Here is a 13,588-nt window from a genome sequence, read left to right as displayed (position 1 = left end):
TTTTACACTTGTCATTACATCATTCATGGAGCAAGTTAGTATGTGCGTAATAAACCCAATCGGGCCTTGATACAATAGACAACCCTAGACTGTGCTGAAATGAAATAATGCGGTTTTCTACTAAAGCATACGCAGCTTGTCAGAATGGCCGAGTGGTCTAAGGCGCCAGACTCAAGGACGCTGTCTTTCCAAAGAATTGTGTGTTCTGGTCTCCGAATGGAGGCGTGGGTTCAAATCCCACTTCTGACAGTTCTCTTTTACTTATTTTTTAAATGAATCAATTTGTTCATTTTACTAAAAAAGATTGTTTCAAGGAAATCAACAGCTGATACCAAACTCTTGTCAGCACTCAATACCATTTTCATTTCCATTTTAAATCGGACTAAAATAGCGTTCCTAACACAGATTGCATTTTTGTTGTAAACTGGCTACTTGTCGAAGTCACTGAAAAATATTTTGTGTAGAAACATGTGTTATTTAACTAAAGATTGTTTTAATATTTCAAATAACATATTACTTTGAAAAACATCTCCGACTGCCACTGGATCGTGGTCTCAGGCTGGGATGCGGACCATTGAGAACAGTATAAACGATCTATTAGTGGAAGTAGCTTACATGAGAAATGCCCTCGTTTAACATGCTAGGATGATCGACCTCGGTATTCTCCAACTGCTGTTTACATTTTCTAACACGTTATGAGGACGAATACAAAGGTTGACAGCTTCCTTGTAAGTGGGGGTAAGCACAAGTTATTTTCAGATGTAATGTCTATTTTAAACTCAATCTAGTCCTGCGTAGTGCAAAAGACATTGCTATATTTTTATATTAGTCAAGCCCTATTTAAAGTGTTCTTAAATTGTTTTGACATTAGCAATGATCAATTTAAATGTGGTTATTGATTTAAACAACTGAACAATTGTGGGCTTGATGGTTTCTTTTTTCTACGTTTCTACCGGAATGAGATACACACTCAAAATGTGTCCCCTTCCTTCAGCAACCCCCGACTGAAGATTGAAGTGGTCATTCCTTGCAGCGAGTAGGTTCCCGATAACAACACTCATTGTCAGCTCGGTGCTCAGAAGAAAACACTGCCACTCCTCCTGGTGGATACCGAGACCAATCCCTTCAAAACGTGTTTCATTCTAGAAATGATCCTTGCAAATATAGTCTTAACTTTTATTAGCAGACCGTCGCCCCCAACTGGCAAGCTCTACTTCATATGAAACAATGACTGAGCAACAACGAGGTGTTACATTAACAATACAAACTAACCCGAGACAGCCAGGCCGTTAAAGCATACCTTAAGTTTGTCGTGTGATACAAAAGCAAGTATTGGCATTTTTGCATCGTCTGCCTCGTCAAACAAGCTCGAGCCACAGCACACAGCGCTGCTGCATCGGGACACAGATTGTGGATTTCTAAGCGACTGAATAAACGAGCTGAGACTACTTTTTAAAGAAATTGAAAACATACCTCTAGTCGAAATACTTGCTATTTAGTTAATTAAATTATTTTTTTAAATTTGCAATCACAGACTACATTGCCAAAATAAAAATAAAAAACAACTGACAATCTGATTTGCTCGTATCAAGCTGCGATGAAGCCTATGAGAATCCCTGGCACCATTAAAGGGGAATTAGCTCAAATGGTAGAGCGCTCGCTTAGCATGCGAGAAGTAGCGGGATCGATGCCCGCATTCTCCAAATAATTTTAAAGTATCTGCGTATTTTGTCCCGGCGCATTATGGAGATAAATACAAAGTGTGACAATTCTTTGTAACAGAGACGCCCGCCATGCATGTGTATTTTAATGCACAGTCTGCTAATTTGTAATAATCCCCGGACTGAAAAACTGCAGCGCGTGATATTTTGTAGGTCTTCTTATCTCCTATGTCCGCTAACGCTAGGCACAACGTGCCCGAGTGCTGTAGCATCAGCCATGAAGCAAGTTAGTTTTTCAGTAGAAATAAGGCTTTTGTGTATGGGTGTTTTGAAAAGATCAGTTAAATAGCTATGTATTTTGAAATAAGGATGTATTCATTATTATGAACGTTGGCAGAAAGGATATGGTATTATTATTTCCCACGTGTGCTTGACTTGTACAAATCTGATAGAGTTTCAACAAAGGCATTTGACTTGGGTTCATTATTTAGCCTATACTGCCATCTGCAGCATTACTGCGGGTGTCGTTTGCTTCTTTTGACAATAATACGGCTGTTTTCACGGAAAACCGTGAGATCATGTAGCCGTGGCTGAGTGGTTAATGAACAAACAGAGCTGTCAGAAATGGAATTCGAACCCACGCTTCCAGGGTAACTGTGATCTGAACGCAGCGCCATAGCTCGCTCAACCATCCTGAATTAGACACGTCTTTTCACAACATTGCAGTACACTGCTGAACCTCCGATGTCTGACGCTGCAGTAAATCAACTCGTGTGTGTGTGTACTTATTCTTTTTCTGTTTATATGAAGGAGGGCGACCTGTTTTGTCGCATTCTATATGGGATTGTAGCAGCCACACCCAGTGACACCCAGTGAGAGTCCTAATACCGACACTACTAAAAATTAATTAAAAGGTTTGGAATAGGAATGACAACAGAATGACAAAGGCAGAATAACAATTCACAAAGCTTTATTACAATGATCCATGAGTCACATAAATCAGTTCAAATAACTAACAATACAATGTATTAAAGTTGTACTAAAAACAAGGAGGGGAAATTGAATAAAGCCAGTCAATAGCCACATTTTAAAAGCATGGGGTATTAGACCAACATATAGCAGCGATTACACTTCTCTTTAAGAGTGCTAGGTGATTGGAAACAGCTCTTCGCAGCAAGGGTACAACAACAAAAGCCAGATTGTTAATACACACAAGTTTTAACAGTATTAGGGAACGTTAGCTGCAACATTACAGGTTTAACTATATTAGAGCAATTCAACAACAATACAAGTTTAGTTAAGATAATTAGCAGCAACGTTCAGGTTTAGCAGCGGTGTAGCATAAGTAAACAGAACCAAAAGGTGTGGGGACATTTACCTGCTGCTGGAACACTTTTAATCTAACAAAACAAAATTGATGAGACCTGGATTTAACCACACGTCTCAGAGCTTTATTCAACAGACTAGCTCTAGAATTATCCAACACTTTACTTTTGGAATATACTCACACGGCTGTAACACCGCAGACACAGACACAGCGCGTCTCCAGAACACTCGTCTACAGCAGCAGCACACCGAATCTCAGGTCCAACCACCTGTCGGTACTTCCTCTCTCACCCCGCCTCAAAGAAATAAACTTTCTCCCGACAGCCCGGCTAGCTCAGTCGGTAGAGCATGAGACTCTTAATCTCAGGGTCGTGGGTTCGAGCCCCACGTTGGGCGTCCTTTTTAAATACAAATTGTAGATGTTTCTTCGAGGCAACGGAGCAATGTCTGATTCTGTTCACATTGTATAAAGTATTGCAACACAATTACTTATTGGTCATTGTCATATAGCAATTGCTATTGTAAAATGCGTGCATCCTTTAAAGCTATACCGATATTGAAATAAAGAATCTTACTTTCGTGGGTTGGCTTCAATCTGTTTCTTTTTTTACACTTGTCATTACATCATTCATGGAGCAAGTTAGTATGTGCGTAATAAACCCAATCGGGCCTTGATACAATAGACAACCCTAGTCTGTGCTGAAATGAAATAATGCGGTTTTCTACTAAAGCAAACGCAGCTTGTCAGAATGGCTGAGTGGTCTAAGGCGCCAGACTCAAGGACGCTGTCTTTCCAAAGAATTGTGTGTTCCAGTCTCCGAATGGAGGCGTGGGTTCAAATCCCACTTCTGACAGTTCACTTTTACTTATTTTTTAAATGAATCAATTTGTTCATTTTACTAAAAAAGATTGTTTCAAGGAAATCATCAGCTGATACCAAACTCTTGTCAGCACTCAATACCATTTTCATTTCCATTTTAAATTGGACTAAAATAGCGTTCCTAACACAGATTGCATTTTTGTTGTAAACTGGCTACTTGTCGAAGTCACTGAAAAATATTTTGTGTAGAAACATGTGTTATTTAACTAAAGATTGTTTTAATATTTCAAATAACATATTACTTTGAAAAACATCTCCGACTGCCACTGGATCGTGGTCTCAGGCTGGGATGCGGACCATTGAGAACAGTATAAACGATCTATTAGTGGAAGTAGCTTACATGAGAAATGCCCTCGTTTAACATGCTAGGATGATCGACCTCGGTATTCTCCAACTGCTGTTTACATTTTCTAACACGTTATGAGGACGAATACAAAGGTTGACAGCTTCCTTGTAAGTGGGGGTAAGCACAAGTTATTTTCAGATGTAATGTCTATTTTAAACTCAATCTAGTCCTGCGTAGTGCAAAAGACATTGCTATATTTTTATATTAGTCAAGCCCTATTAAAAGTGTTCTTAAATTGTTTTGACATTAGCAATGATCAATTTAAATGTGGTTATTGATTTAAACAACTGAACAATTGTGGGCTTGATGGTTTCTTTTTTCTACGTTTCTACCGGAATGAGATACACACTCAAAATGTGTCCCCTTCCTTCAGCAACCCCCGACTGAAGATTGAAGTGGTCATTCCTTGCAGCGAGTAGGTTCCCGATAACAACACTCATTGTCAGCTCGGTGCTCAGAAGAAAACACTGCCACTCCTCCTGGTAGATACCGAGACCAATCCCTTCAAAACGTGTTTCATTCTAGAAATGATCCTTGCAAATATAGTCTTAACTTTTATTAGCAGACCGTCGCCCCCAACTGGCAAGCTCTACTTCATATGAAACAATGACTGGGCAACACGAGGTGTTACATTAACAATACAAACTAACCCGAGACAGCCAGGCCGTTAAAGCATACCTTAAGTTTGTCGTGTGATACAAAAGCAAGTATTGGCATTTTTGCATCGTCTGCCTCGTCAAACAAGCTCGAGCCACAGAACACAGCGCTGCTGCATCGGGACACAGATTGTGGATTTCTAAGCGACTGAATAAACGAGCTGAGACTACTTTTTAAAGAAATTGAAAACATACCTCTAGTCGAAATACTTGCTATTTAGTTAATTAAATTATTTTTTTAAATTTGCAATCACAGACTACATTGCCAAAATAAAAATAAAAAACAACTGACAATCTGATTTGCTCGTATCAAGCTGCGATGAAGCCTATGAGAATCCCTGGCACCATTAAAGGGGAATTAGCTCAAATGGTAGAGCGCTCGCTTAGCATGCGAGAAGTAGCGGGATCGATGCCCGCATTCTCCAAATAATTTTAAAGTATCTGCGTATTTTGTCCCGGCGCATTATGGAGATAAATACAAAGTGTGACAATTCTTTGTAACAGAGAGGCCCACCATGCATGTGTATTTTAATGCACAGTCTGCTCATTTGTAATAATCCCCGGACTGAAAAACTGCAGCGCGTGATATTTTGTAGGTCTTCTTATCTCCTATGTCCGCTAACGCTAGGCACAACGTGCCCGAGTGCTGTAGCAGCAGCCATGAAGCAAGTTAGTTTTTCAGTAGAAATAAGGCTTTTGTGTATGGGTGTTTTGAAAAGATCAGTTAAATAGCTACGTATTTTGAAATAAGGATGTATTCATTATTATGAACGTTGGCAGAAAGGATATGGTATTATTATTTCCCACGTGTGCTTGACTTGTACAAATCTGATAGAGTTTCAACAAAGGCATTTGACTTGGGTTCATTATTTAGCCTATACTGCCATCTGCAGCATTACTGCGGGTGTCGTTTGCTTCTTTTGACAATAATACGGCTGTTTTCACGGAAAACCGTGAGAGCATGTAGCCGTGGCTGAGTGGTTAATGAACAAACAGAGCTGTCAGAAATGGCATTCGAACCCACGCTTCCAGGGTAACTGTGATCTGAACGCAGCGCCAAAGCTAGCTCAACCATCCTGAATTAGACACGTCTTTTTACAACATTGCAGTACACTGCTGAACCTCCGATGTCTGACGCTGCAGTAAATCAACTCGTGTGTGTGTGTACTTATTCTTTTTCTGTTTATATGAAGGAGGGCGACCTGTTTTGTCGCATTCTATATGGGATTGTAGCAGCCACACCCAGTGACACCCAGTGAGAGTCCTAATACCGACACTACTAAAAATTAATTAAAAGGTTTGGAATAGGAATGACAACAGAATGACAAAGGCAGAATAACAATTCACAAAGCTTTATTACAATGATCCATGAGTCACATAAATCAGTTCAAATAACTAAAAATACAATGTATTAAAGTTGTACTAAAAACAAGGAGGGGAAATTGAATAAAGCCAGCCAATAGCCACATTTTAAAAGCATGGGGTATTAGACCAACATATAGCAGCGATTACACTTCTCTTTAAGAGTGCTAGGTGATTGGAAACAGCTCTTCGCAGCAAGGGTACAACAACAAAAGCCAGATTGTTAATACACACAAGTTTTAACAGTATTAGGGAACGTTAGCTGCAACATTACAGGTTTAACTATATTAGACCAATTCAACAACAATACAAGTTTAGTTAAGATAATTAGCAGCAACGTTCAGGTTTAGCAGCGGTGTAGCATAAGTAAACAGAACCAAAAGGTGTGGGGACATTTACCTGCTGCTGGAACACTTTTAATCTAACAAAACAAAATTGATGAGACCGGGATTTAACCACACGTCTCAGAGCTTTATTCAACAGACTAGCTCTCGAATTATCCAACACTTTACTTTTGGAATATACTCACACGGCTGTAACACCGCAGAGACAGACACAGCGCGTCTCCAGAACACTCATCTACAGCAGCAGCACACCGAATCTCAGGTCCCACGCACCTGTCGGTACTTCCTCTCTCACCCCGCCTCAAAGAAAGAAACTTTCTCCCGACAGCCCGGCTAGCTCAGTCGGTAGAGCATGAGACTCTTAATCTCAGGGTCGTGGGTTCGAGCCCCACGTTGGGCGTCCTTTTTAAATACAAATTGTAGATGTTTCTTCGAGGCAACGGAGCAATGTCTGATTCTGTTCACATTGTATAAAGTATTGCAACACAATTACTTATTGGTCATTGTCATATAGCAATTGCTATTGTAAAATGCGTGCATCCTTTAAAGCTATACCGATATTGAAATAAAGAATCTTACTTTCGTGGGTTGGCTTCAATCTGTTTCTTTTTTTACACTTGTCATTACATCATTCATGGAGCAAGTTAGTATGTGCGTAATAAACCCAATCGGGCCTTGATACAATAGACAACCCTAGACTGTGCTGAAATGAAATAATGCGGTTTTCTACTAAAGCATACGCAGCTTGTCAGAATGGCCGAGTGGTCTAAGGCGCCAGACTCAAGGACGCTGTCTTTCCAAAGAATTGTGTGTTCTGGTCTCCGAATGGAGGCGTGGGTTCAAATCCCACTTCTGACAGTTCACTTTTACTTATTTTTTAAATGAATCAATTTGTTCATTTTACTAAAAAAGATTGTTTCAAGGAAATCAACAGCTGATACCAAACTCTTGTCAGCACTCAATACCATTTTCATTTCCATTTTAAATCGGACTAAAATAGCGTTCCTAACACAGATTGCATTTTTGTTGTAAACTGGCTACTTGTCGAAGTCACTGAAAAATATTTTGTGTAGAAACATGTGTTATTTAACTAAAGATTGTTTTAATATTTCAAATAACATATTACTTTGAAAAACATCTCCGACTGCCACTGGATCGTGGTCTCAGGCTGGGATGCGGACCATTGAGAACAGTATAAACGATCTATTAGTGGAAGTAGCTTACATGAGAAATGCCCTCGTTTAACATGCTAGGATGATCGACTTCGGTATTCTCCAACTGCTGTTTACATTTTCTAACACGTTATGAGGACGAATACAAAGGTTGACAGCTTCCTTGTAAGTGGGAGTAAGCACAAGTTATTTTCAGATGTAATGTCTATTTTAAACTCAATCTAGTCCTGCGTAGTGCAAAAGACATTGCTATATTTTTATATTAGTCAAGCCCTATTTAAAGTGTTCTTAAATTGTTTTGACATTAGCAATGATCAATTTAAATGTGGTTATTGATTTAAACAACTGAACAATTGTGGGCTTGATGGTTTCTTTTTTCTACGTTTCTACCGGAATGAGATACACACTCAAAATGTGTCCCCTTCCTTCAGCAACCCCCGACTGAAGATTGAAGTGGTCATTCCTTGCAGCGAGTAGGTTCCCGATAACAACACTCATTGTCAGCTCGGTGCTCAGAAGAAAACACTGCCACTCCTCCTGGTGGATACCGAGACCAATCCCTTCAAAACGTGTTTCATTCTAGAAATGATCCTTGCAAATATAGTCTTAACTTTTATTAGCAGACCGTCGCCCCCAACTGGCAAGCTCTACTTCATATGAAACAATGACTGGGCAACAACGAGGTGTTACATTAACAATACAAACTAACCCGAGACAGCCAGGCCGTTAAAGCATACCTTAAGTTTGTCGTGTGATACAAAAGCAAGTATTGGCATTTTTGCATCGTCTGCCTCGTCAAACAAGCTCGAGCCACAGCACACAGCGCTGCTGCATCGGGACACAGATTGTGGATTTCTAAGCGACTGAATAAACGAGCTGAGACTACTTTTTAAAGAAATTGAAAACATACCTCTAGTCGAAATACTTGCTATTTAGTTAATTAAATTATTTTTTTAAATTTGCAATCACAGACTACATTGCCAAAATAAAAATAAAAAACAACTGACAATCTGATTTGCTCGTATCAAGCTGCGATGAAGCCTATGAGAATCCCTGGCACCATTAAAGGGGAATTAGCTCAAATGGTAGAGCGCTCTCTTAGCATGCGAGAAGTAGCGGGATCGATGCCCGCATTCTCCAAATAATTTTAAAGTATCTGCGTATTTTGTCCCGGCGCATTATGGAGATAAATACAAAGTGTGACAATTCTTTGTAACAGAGAGGCCCACCATGCATGTGTATTTTAATGCACAGTCTGCTCATTTGTAATAATCCCCGGACTGAAAAACTGCAGCGCGTGATATTTTGTAGGTCTTCTTATCTCCTATGTCCGCTAACGCTAGGCACAACGTGCCCGAGTGCTGTAGCAGCAGCCATGAAGCAAGTTAGTTTTTCAGTAGAAATAAGGCTTTTGTGTATGGGTGTTTTGAAAAGATCAGTTAAATAGCTACGTATTTTGAAATAAGGATGTATTCATTATTATGAACGTTGGCAGAAAGGATATGGTATTATTATTTCCCACGTGTGCTTGACTTGTACAAATCTGATAGAGTTTCAACAAAGGCATTTGACTTGGGTTCATTATTTAGCCTATACTGCCATCTGCAGCATTACTGCGGGTGTCGTTTGCTTCTTTTGACAATAATACGGCTGTTTTCACGGAAAACCGTGAGATCATGTAGCCGTGGCTGAGTGGTTAATGAACAAACAGAGCTGTCAGAAATGGAATTCGAAGCCACGCTTCCAGGGTAACTGTGATCTGAACGCAGCGCCATAGCTCGCTCAACCATCCTGAATTAGACACGTCTTTTCACAATATTGCAGTACACTGCTGAACCTCCGATGTCTGACGCTGCAGTAAATCAAATCGTGTGTGTGTGTGTACTTATTCTTTTTCTGTTTATATGAAGGAGGGCGACCTGTTTTGTCGCATTCTATATGGGATTGTAGCAGCCACACCCAGTGACACCCAGTGAGAGTCCTAATACCGACACTACTAAAAATTAATTAAAAGGTTTGGAATAGGAATGACAACAGAATGACAAAGGCAGAATAACAATTCACAAAGCTTTATTACAATGATCCATGAGTCACATAAATCAGTTCAAATAACTAACAATACAATGTATTAAAGTTGTACTAAAAACAAGGAGGGGAAATTGAATAAAGCCAGCCAATAGCCACATTTTAAAAGCATGGGGTATTAGACCAACATATAGCAGCGATTACACTTCTTTTTAAGAGTGCTAAGTGATTGGAAACAGCTCTTCGCAGCAAGGGTACAACAACAAAAGCCAGATTGTTAATACACACAAGTTTTAACATTATTAGGGAACGTTAGCTGCAACATTACAGGTTTAACTATATTAGACCAATTCAACAACAATACAAGTTTAGTTAAGATAATTAGCAGCAACGTTCAGGTTTAGCAGCGGTGTAGCATAAGTAAACAGAACCAACAGGTGTGGGGACATTTACCTGCTGCTGGAACACTTTTAATCTAACAAAACAAAATTGATGAGACCGGGATTTAACCACACGTCTCAGAGCTTTATTCAACAGACTAGCTCTCGAATTATCCAACACTTTACTTTTGGAATATACCCACACGGCTGTAACACCACAGACACAGACACAGCGCGTCTCCAGAACACTCATCTACAGCAGCAGCACACCGAATCTCAGGTCCCACGCACGTGTCGGTACTTCCTCTCTCACCCCGCCTCAAAGAAAGAAACTTTCTCCCGACAGCCCGGCTAGCTCAGTCGGTAGAGCATGAGACTCTTAATCTCAGGGTCGTGGGTTCGAGCCCCACGTTGGGCGTCCTTTTTAAATACAAATTGTAGATGTTTCTTCGAGGCAACGGAGCAATGTCTGATTCTGTTCACATTGTATAAAGTATTGCAACACAATTACTTATTGGTCATTGTCATATAGCAATTGCTATTGTAAAATGCGTGCATCCTTTAAAGCTATACCGATATTGAAATAAAGAATCTTACTTTCGTGGGTTGGCTTCAATCTGATTCTTTTTTTACACTTGTCATTACATCATTCATGGAGCAAGTTAGTATGTGCGTAATAAACCCAATCGGGCCTTGATACAATAGACAACCCTAGTCTGTGCTGAAATGAAATAATGCGGTTTTCTACTAAAGCAAACGCAGCTTGTCAGAATGGCCGAGTGGTCTAAGGCGCCAGACTCAAGGACGCTATCTTTCCAAAGAATTGTGTGTTCTGATCTCCGAATGGAGGCGTGGGTTCAAATCCCACTTCTGACAGTTCTCTTTTACTTATTTTTTAAATGAATCAATTTGTTCATTTTACTATAAAAGATTGTTTCAAGGAAATCAACAGCTGATACCAAACTCTTGTCAGCACTCAATACCATTTTAATTTCCATTTTAAATCGGACTAAAATAGCGTTCCTAACACAGATTGCATTTTTGTTGTAAACGATCTATTAGTGGAAGTAGCTTACATGAGAAATGCCCTCGTTTAACATGCTAGGATGATCGACCTCGGTATTCTCCAACTGCTGTTTACATTTTCTAACACGTTATGAGGACGAATACAAAGGTTGACAGCTTCCTTGTAAGTGGGGGTAAGCACAAGTTATTTTCAGATGTAATGTCTATTTTAAACTCAATCTAGTCCTGCGTAGTGCAAAAGACATTGCTATATTTTTATATTAGTCAAGCCCTATTTAAAGTGTTCTTAAATTGTTTTGACATTAGCAATGATCAATTTAAATGTGGTTATTGATTTAAACAACTGAACAATTGTGGGCTTGATGGTTTCTTTTTTCTACGTTTCTACCGGAATGAGATACACACTCAAAATGTGTCCCCTTCCTTCAGCAACCCCCGACTGAAGATTGAAGTGGTCATTCCTTGCAGCGAGTAGGTTCCCGATAACAACACTCATTGTCAGCTCGGTGCTCAGAAGAAAACACTGCCACTCCTCCTGGTGGATACCGAGACCAATCCCTTCAAAACGTGTTTCATTCTAGAAATGATCCTTGCAAATATAGTCTTAACTTTTATTAGCAGACCGTCGCCCCCAACTGGCAAGCTCTACTTCATATGAAACAATGACTGGGCAACAACGAGGTGTTACATTAACAATACAAACTAACCCGAGACAGCCAGGCCGTTAAAGCATACCTTAAGTTTGTCGTGTGATACAAAAGCAAGTATTGGCATTTTTGCATCGTCTGCCTCGTCAAACAAGCTCGAGCCACAGCACACAGCGCTGCTGCATCGGGACACAGATTGTGGGTTTCTAAGCGACTGAATAAACGAGCTGAGACTACTTTTTAAAGAAATTGAAAACATACCTCTAGTCGAAATACTTGCTATTTAGTTAATTAAATTATTTTTTTAAATTTGCAATCACAGACTACATTGCCAAAATAAAAATAAAAAACAACTGACAATCTGATTTGCTCGTATCAAGCTGCGATGAAGCCTATGAGAATCCCTGGCACCATTAAAGGGGAATTAGCTCAAATGGTAGAGCGCTCGCTTAGCATGCGAGAAGTAGCGGGATCGATGCCCGCATTCTCCAAATAATTTTAAAGTATCTGCGTATTTTGTCCCGGCGCATTATGGAGATAAATACAAAGTGTGACAATTCTTTGTAACAGAGAGGCCCACCATGCATGTGTATTTTAATGCACAGTCTGCTAATTTGTAATAATCCCCGGACTGAAAAACTGCAGCGCGTGATATTTTGTAGGTCTTCTTATCTCCTATGTCCGCTAACGCTAGGCACAACGTGCCCGAGTGCTGTAGCAGCAGCCATGAAGCAAGTTAGTTTTTCAGTAGAAATAAGGCTTTTGTGTATGGGTGTTTTGAAAAGATCAGTTAAATAGCTACATATTTTGAAATAAGGATGTATTCATTATTATGAACATTGGCAGAAAGGATATGGTATTATTATTTCCCACGTGTGCTTGACTTGTACAAATCTGATAGAGTTTCAACAAAGGCATTTGACTTGGGTTCATTATTTAGCCTATACTGCCACCTGCAGCATTACTGCGGGTGTCGTTTGCTTCTTTTGACAATAATACGGCTGTTTTCACGGAAAACCGTGAGAGCATGTAGCCGTGGCTGAGTGGTTAATGAACAAACAGAGCTGTCAGAAATGGAATTCGAATCCACGCTTCCAGGGTAACTGTGATCTGAACGCAGCGCCATAGCTCGCTCAACCATCCTGAATTAGACACGTCTATTCACAACATTGCAGTACACTGCTGAACCTCCAATGTCTGACGCTGCAGTAAATCAACTCGTGTGTGTGTGTGTACTTATTCTTTTTCTGTTTATATGAAGGAGGGCGACCTGTTTTGTCGCATTCTATATGGGATTGTAGCAGCCACACCCAGTGACACCCAGTGAGAGTCCTAATACCGACACTACTAAAAATTAATTAAAAGGTTTGGAATAGGAATGACAACAGAATGACAAAGGCAGAATAACAATTCACAAAGCTTTATTACAATGATCCATGAGTCACATAAATCAGTTCAAATAACTAACAATACAATGTATTAAAGTTGTACTAAAAACAAGGAGGGGAAATTGAATAAAGCCAGCCAATAGCCACATTTTAAAAGCATGGGGTATTAGACCAACATATAGCAGCGATTACACTTCTCTTTAAGAGTGCTAGGTGATTGGAAACAGCTCTTCGCAGCAAGGGTACAACAACAAAAGCCAGATTGTTAATACACACAAGTTTTAACAGTATTAGGGAACGTTAGCTGCAACATTACAGGTTTAACTATATTAGAGCAATTCAACAACAATACAAGTTTAGTTAAGATAATTAGCA

The 13,588-nt window shown here is 39.8% G+C and overlaps 11 non-coding genes across 11 annotated transcripts; 7 read left to right on the top strand and 4 right to left on the bottom strand.

Moving 5' to 3' along the window:
• Positions 1–138: 138 nt before the first annotated feature.
• Positions 139–249, top strand: trnal-caa (transfer RNA leucine (anticodon CAA)). The gene is made up of 2 exons: positions 139–176; positions 204–249. It is a non-coding gene; the product is annotated as a tRNA-Leu (tRNA).
• Positions 250–965: 716 nt separating this feature from the next.
• Positions 966–1,171, bottom strand: LOC131703541 (small nucleolar RNA U3). Its single transcript, XR_009309982.1, has one exon. It is a non-coding gene; the product is annotated as a small nucleolar RNA U3 (small nucleolar RNA).
• A 2,139-nt stretch (positions 1,172–3,310) lies between these two features.
• On the top strand, positions 3,311–3,383 carry trnak-cuu (transfer RNA lysine (anticodon CUU)). Its single transcript has one exon. It is a non-coding gene; the product is annotated as a tRNA-Lys (tRNA).
• A 347-nt stretch (positions 3,384–3,730) lies between these two features.
• Positions 3,731–3,841, top strand: trnal-caa (transfer RNA leucine (anticodon CAA)). The gene is made up of 2 exons: positions 3,731–3,768; positions 3,803–3,841. It is a non-coding gene; the product is annotated as a tRNA-Leu (tRNA).
• Positions 3,842–4,557: 716 nt separating this feature from the next.
• LOC131703579 (small nucleolar RNA U3) lies at positions 4,558–4,763 on the bottom strand. Its single transcript, XR_009310019.1, has one exon. It is a non-coding gene; the product is annotated as a small nucleolar RNA U3 (small nucleolar RNA).
• A 2,139-nt stretch (positions 4,764–6,902) lies between these two features.
• On the top strand, positions 6,903–6,975 carry trnak-cuu (transfer RNA lysine (anticodon CUU)). The gene has a single exon. It is a non-coding gene; the product is annotated as a tRNA-Lys (tRNA).
• Positions 6,976–7,322: 347 nt separating this feature from the next.
• Positions 7,323–7,433, top strand: trnal-caa (transfer RNA leucine (anticodon CAA)). Its single transcript has 2 exons — positions 7,323–7,360; positions 7,388–7,433. It is a non-coding gene; the product is annotated as a tRNA-Leu (tRNA).
• A 716-nt stretch (positions 7,434–8,149) lies between these two features.
• On the bottom strand, positions 8,150–8,355 carry LOC131703540 (small nucleolar RNA U3). Its single transcript, XR_009309981.1, has one exon. It is a non-coding gene; the product is annotated as a small nucleolar RNA U3 (small nucleolar RNA).
• A 2,142-nt stretch (positions 8,356–10,497) lies between these two features.
• On the top strand, positions 10,498–10,570 carry trnak-cuu (transfer RNA lysine (anticodon CUU)). The gene has a single exon. It is a non-coding gene; the product is annotated as a tRNA-Lys (tRNA).
• A 347-nt stretch (positions 10,571–10,917) lies between these two features.
• On the top strand, positions 10,918–11,028 carry trnal-caa (transfer RNA leucine (anticodon CAA)). Its single transcript has 2 exons — positions 10,918–10,955; positions 10,983–11,028. It is a non-coding gene; the product is annotated as a tRNA-Leu (tRNA).
• Positions 11,029–11,578: 550 nt separating this feature from the next.
• Positions 11,579–11,784, bottom strand: LOC131703539 (small nucleolar RNA U3). The gene has a single exon (XR_009309980.1). It is a non-coding gene; the product is annotated as a small nucleolar RNA U3 (small nucleolar RNA).
• Positions 11,785–13,588: the final 1,804 nt, after the last annotated feature.

The sequence above is a fragment of the Acipenser ruthenus genome, chromosome 32 (assembly GCF_902713425.1).
Source record: "Acipenser ruthenus chromosome 32, fAciRut3.2 maternal haplotype, whole genome shotgun sequence".
Classification (NCBI taxonomy): domain Eukaryota; kingdom Metazoa; phylum Chordata; class Actinopteri; order Acipenseriformes; family Acipenseridae; genus Acipenser; species Acipenser ruthenus.
The sequence above is the reverse complement of the archived record's forward strand: the minus strand, read 5'-3'. Positions and strand labels throughout refer to the sequence as shown.